This window comes from Salvelinus sp. IW2-2015, linkage group LG13, assembly GCF_002910315.2.
Source record: "Salvelinus sp. IW2-2015 linkage group LG13, ASM291031v2, whole genome shotgun sequence".
In the NCBI taxonomy this organism is placed as follows: Eukaryota; Metazoa; Chordata; class Actinopteri; order Salmoniformes; family Salmonidae; genus Salvelinus; species Salvelinus sp. IW2-2015.
In genome coordinates this window covers 1,981,095-1,987,394 of record NC_036853.1, presented here as the reverse complement: position 1 = coordinate 1,987,394, position 6,300 = coordinate 1,981,095, and the positions used below count along the sequence as shown (strand labels likewise).

The following is a 6,300-nucleotide window of genomic DNA, read 5'->3' as shown; positions in this document are numbered from 1 at the left end:
AAGACCGTTATGTTACCTCGTGGGCAGCCGGGTGCCTTGGGACTGGGTCCACTCTTGTCCTGCGCACAAAGCCATTTCTTAAACTTCCCCTCTGCTCTCTGTCTGCGCTCCCTATACTGGCTGCCTCCTCCTGTCACAACACAAGCGCTCCAACCTCAGGACCGGAAACATCTCATACTAGTTTCCATGGAAACCAAAGCTAATTTGTCAGAAACATTCAAACCCTAGTTCAAATGAACATTTACAGGAATTTGCCTTGCGTTAATTCAGTTCCACAAGTTCATATCAACTTGTATTCAGCAAACTGCAAAGCATTCAGCAAACTGCAAAGCATTCAGCAAACTGCTGTATTCTTCAATAACATGGTTTAGTTGTGTTGTTGCATGAGAGAGAAAATGGGAATATTTTGCAAATGGCTAACATGTCGATCTCTTCTAACAACTGCAGGCTGTTAATATAGAGAGCAAAGCAACAAAACATTTCCAAGATTTTCATTCGTTTTCCTCTTTTTCCATTCTCACAGTTAACGGTTCTGAATAATTATATGAATAATTCTACAAGGCTCCTGTTAAGGAACCTACATTCTCTCTGTATTTTCTCCAGGTTCTTCCTCTGTAACCACTCTCTGTACTTCTCCTCTGCTTTCTCTTCAATCTCCCTCTGCATCTCCTTCTGCTCCTTGTTCTCCTTCAGCTGTTTCTCCTGGAGATGGCAAACAATAACACAAAAATTACTCCCACCTTTAGGTGCCCAGATACTGTACGCATCAGAAAGCACACAAACTGCACGSTTCCTCTCTGGGATTGTGCTAATAACTGGGTGAAAAGAAGGGGGCTCTTCATCTGCAGCCACTCCTGAATCTCCTCCTCCACCACCTTCTTCATCTTCTTCATCTTCTTCTTCTACTACTACTGCTCCCTCTCCGGTTCCTCATTCCTCTCCTTCAGTAGGCGCTCCATGTGGAGACATTTGCGACCCTAATTTACAGAACTGAAAATATCAATAATTATCAACAACTAAGTTATCAAATTCTGACTCAAATGCAAACAGGAGTTGCCGAACCGAAGAAAAAACWAAAAAGATATGCCAGTGCACCTCCTCTGCTTTCTTTTTGCTCCTCTTTGGCTTTGTAGACCAGCCACCTCTCTCATGCAAAGAGAGATGCCTCTAGATCCTCCACCTCGGTCACTGCTGTCCTCTCTGGGGGCTTCTGTGGTGGATCATGTTTCCATGGCAAAAATAAAAACACGAAGCAGACAGACTCTTTGGTCCTTTAAAAACCTGCTTGCTGTATGTAAAATAGCTATGTGCTGTAGCTTGGAAAATAAATACATTTAACTCTGGATGACAACATAATGCTTTTTGTTTCCAACATTAGGGTTGTTTTCTTAAAGAAGTTATATCCGCTTCATGTTTTGTTTCCTTGCCACGATACTAACGAGTATCGTGATACTGGTATCACCCCGGCCCTAATGGATTGCTGTCATACGTTATCCATATACTGCTTACAGGGTAAGGAAACCAATGTCACATTTTGTAATTTGGGTGAACTATCCCCTTACTTGTTGATGAGGGGATCAACCCTAGCTAAACAGCAGGTGGTGCTAATGACAATTTAGCTAATTTTCTGCTGAGTCAAGTTGGGTAATACTGCTCTTGTACACCAACCATATCTGATGGGTGAGAGGGGTCTGGCGTCTTTACTCTGTGTGRCTGAGGTGTCTATCTGATGGGCATGGTGACCTGCAGACAGGTCCTCATCACTCTCATAGCTGTCGTGTTGGTAAATGGGGGAGAGCAGAGGGTAGGTGGCATCGCGTGTCGAGTCATAGTCCACACTTTTGGATCGGTGCAGTTCCCTGCCACTGTCCTGGTACATCTTCAGAGGAGTTCAGCTTAAACTCTTGGAAGCAGAGGCAGGGAAGCTTGACATCTTCCCCCCTGGYATCAAACAAACAAATGACTTGAGCTAAGAAAGAGCACAAGCCATTTTTATTTTGTGGATCCTCTTGCTGGTGTATTGTGCAGTCACAGAGAAGGAAATTAGTTAGAGTTTAAACAACTTGATAAAATATAGATGTGTCAGCAACAAAGCAAATCTATGCAAAGGGGATCCTAAAACTGAACAGCAACTCCTCTGAACAGCAGTAATTGATGTTAATCTAGTGAGCGTCATGTACATGGCTACTTGAACGTTTACAGACCAGCCAAATCAGAGCTTCAAAGACCCACCAGCTTGACCACACATTAGTAAAGTTATCCAAGCTATTTGCAGGGCTGAACAGCCCTAGCAAGCCTAGCAGACTGTTGTTGAATATGCTTAGGATTAATTACTGTAAAAGGGTCAGACAGCTAATCCTCTGGCACTAGCTTCCCTTGGCTAGTTAGCTATCTAGCTAGGTAGCATGTTTGCCAGTTAGCAAATGAGCTAGTTACTTACTTAGCTAGCTATGCGTGCAATTTGTTGCTTTGCTTTGTCTCAGCCTCCAGTATCTATGCTGCAATAGTCTATGTCCCAGGGGGCTAGGGTCAGTCTGTCCAATCTGGTGTCCTGTGTGAACTTAAGTATACTCCCTCTAATTCTCTCAGGACCTGAGCCTAGGACCATGCCTTAAGACGATCTGGCCTGATGATTCCTGGCTATCCCCAGTCATGCTGCTGCTCCAGTTTCAACTGTTCTGCCTGCAGCTATGGAACATTGAACTGTTCACTGGATGTGCTACCTTGTCTGTTGCACCCTCTACAACAACTGTGATTATTATTTGACCCTGCTGGTCATCTGTTACGGATACAAGTATCCTGTGAGTATTTGTTTTTTTCTCCTTCTGCCCTAGTCACAGGTGGCAATCATCAGTTGCCAATCAGTCATCAATCTGAAGACACACCTCCTCCTTTTCCCTTACCCAATCACATTCCCTTTCCCTTGGTTTAAAAACCCAGTCAGTTGTTTTCCCAAATGCTCTCTCTTTCTGTTTGGATTGAGCTATTATCTCTTCTTGTTTTGGTGCCTACATCTCACTTTATCCGTTATCATGTATGGATGTATGGATGGATGGATGGATGGATGGATGGATGAATTTAATTTAATTTAATTTAATTTAATTTAATTGAATGGCTGTTTGTTTGTTGGTGGGAAAAGGGGATGGCAAGACAAGTCGCCCATGGGCATACATTACCCGTAGGAAAACATTGTCTAAGAATCCTAGTTAGAACTGGGCGGACCACCCACTGTATTTTATTGGTTAGTTAGCTAGCGGTTATTGAAGCATGTAAGACTAGCTTAGGGGTTTTGGGATATTTATTATTTCTTTCCTTGGGTCCAGCTCAGCCCCTTTTTCCCACACCCAATTTAAAATAAACTTGAAGTGTTTGACGGTAGGTTTAAGTTGTCTGTGGATTTCTTTTAGTTCTCACTGTTCCTTTTTACTGTTATGATTTGCATGAGATATGTTACAGGTCTCGTTTCCATCCCCCCTAGACTGCAGGGCTTAAGATATTCATAAGCGAGCTAGGACGGACGTAGTCAATTGTTCAGCACTTTTGAAATGTACAGCGACAGAATTCAGAACATGGGCCGTTCTTACAATATTCTCCCTGTACAGAACAGTAGGATGAATAAAGGAGGCATATCAGCAGACAATGAAAGCTCTTACAATATTTGATGACATTCCTCTAAAACAGGCAATAGGCTACATGTGCACCACCAAGTCAGAACAGTAGGCGAAATGATGAGGGGAAAATGGACCAAATTATAAGGGTGAGGCACATGGGCTACTAACAGCATACTATTACTTTCTTAGCTACAGTATACATATCTCCTTGGCATACTACGTCATTTATGCAGCAGCAAATACATTCTTGGACTCACCTTGTTGTACTGTGCTCACTTGAACTGGAAGGTGGCATGGCCGTCCTTCGTTGGCAAATTTTGCCATCAAAGGCTGTTATTCTCTGGATTTATGGCGCTTTCAAGACAATTTATTTTTGTTCACCTTTATTTAACTAGGCAAGGCAGTTAAGAACAAATTCTTATTTACAATGACGGCCTACCTGGGCCAATTGTGCGCCACCCTATGGGACTCTCAATCACAGCCAGATGTGATACAGCCTGGATTTGAACTAGGGACTGTAGTGACACCTCTTGCACTGAGATGCAGTTGCTTAGACCGCTGCGCCATTCGGGGGACCAACAACTTCGAACTTAAAAAAATAAAACAGGGTTGTATCATGACTTAAGTGATCTTCAGGTCAGAACTCTAGAAAGAGGCCCGAACATGGAATTTTGAGTTGGATGACAGTTCAAAACGTATTTCCCAGTTGTCTTGAACACACTGAAAACTGAGAGATGTCACAGTTTCCAGTTGTTTTGAACACAGCAGAAATCATGCCAATGTTGTGAATGTTTATCCTTTTAAGCTTGGAAAAGAGACCCTTAAACCCAGACTTGGACCACACACAAACCCACTCCACTGAATAGCAGGCTAGTGATCGCTTTGCTTGCAGTTTTTATTTAACTAGGCAAGTCAGTTAAGAACAAATTCTTATTTATAATGATGGCCTAGGAACAGTGACCCCTTGTTCAGGGACAGAACGACAGATTCTTACCTTGTCAGCTCGGGGATTCGAGCTAGCAACCTTTCACTTACTGGCACAACGATCTAAAGCCTCGTCGCCCCGCCGCGCCGAATCAGTTAGCCACTGATTCCTTCCAAACCACTCACTGTTGAATTTCCAACTTGTTGTGTAATGTTTATGTCCAATGGTCGGTGAGCACCGATACGTTTTACCTATAATTTATCTTCATATGACAAGGATTGAAAGGGATTTGCCAGTAGATTGTCGACTTGATTCATGATGATGATGACTGCTATCTTTTGTTAGCTAAGATTTTGAAAGTATGATGACATGAGTCCAATCAAAGCTACGGTAGATATAGCGTGATTTGACATCATTATATCTGTGGCCAATGACCTTGGGTCTTCTTAGTTGGGCACTTCTAATGTAACTGTATGGCAGCACCCAAGGKGCTTGACTTTTCGATTTTGCGGTGACAGAACACTAAGCCAATCATGGCTGCCCCACCACCACAGAAAGCACTGAGCTAGGCTGAAACACCTGTATTTTGGAGCTTCCTTACTCAAGAAAGCAAAAGATATGAAGATAAATTCTAGGTAGACGCCAGCGAACTGATATGAGACATGTATTAATGCCTAAATAACATGCAATAGGGCTCAAAACAGGTGGGGCTCTCACCTTCCCTGAATGACGGGTCACCCCTGCTTTTATAATCTCCACCAGGCACAGCCAGAAGAGGACTGGGCCACCCCTCAGAGCCTAGTTCCGCTCTAGGTTGCCTTTCTAGGGAGTTTTTCCTAGCCACTGTTCTACATCTGCATTACTTGCTGTTTAGGGTTTTAGGCTGGATTTTTGTAAAAAAAAAAACACTTTGACATCTGCTGGTGTAAAAAGGGCTTTATAAATCAATTGTATTTAATCTGAAATGACATCGAGGACTATCTAAGAAACATGTGGATGTTTCTCTTTCCTTCTGATTACTTGGTTGTGATTACAAAAAATATATCCCCATGATACGCCACGCAATGTCTAGCCAATYACCAACGCAGAACGTGACGCCCCGTGTTGACGCTGTGCGGTAACCACAGTGACATCATGAAGCGAGGGTTGTTATCACAACCACAAAGTTAAAATTGGCTATAGTAAAAATGTGCTTTTCGATCTTAATTTAATGTTAGAGCATATGGTTAGCAGTGTGGTTAAAGTTAGAGTTAAGGTTAGGTGTCAAATCATATGTTAAGAAGATGAATTGTAGAAATAGGCGGGGTTTAGTCATAATTCTGACTTTGTGGCTGTGGTAACTAGTGACGACCATGAAAAAATWGATTGACATGGAAATAGACTGTTTCATTTTCTTAAAAAGGGGTAACGTTAAATATTGGAAATTGTACAAAGCGGTTATTTTTCTATGGGCCAGGCCAACCATTAGGGAGATGCTATATTAAGGAGACCTGCTGACTCTTCAAGGTCTCACACTTCACACAAGCTGTCTAATTGTGGCAGCACCTCTTCAGGGTGAACCTAAATTAACTTTCACTTTGGAAGACTGCTCTAGCAGTTGAGTGTGACATAATTTAGGTGTCTGTAATGGTGTTGGCCTCTATTTCAATTGTCTGTAATTTGATTTGATATAAACATGTAAMATTTTTTGGGGTAGTCTTTTTGGGTGGCGATGAGGGCACAGCCAGAGAACTCACTGTTGTCCAAAGGGTTTGATAACAAAAC

At 42.5% G+C, this 6,300-nt stretch overlaps 1 pseudogene; it reads right to left on the bottom strand.

Annotated features, from left to right (window-relative positions):
- Positions 1-509: 509 nt before the first annotated feature.
- LOC139028487 (coiled-coil domain-containing protein 34-like) lies at positions 510-1,933 on the bottom strand (annotated as a pseudogene).
- Between the last annotated feature and the right edge of the window lie 4,367 nt (positions 1,934-6,300).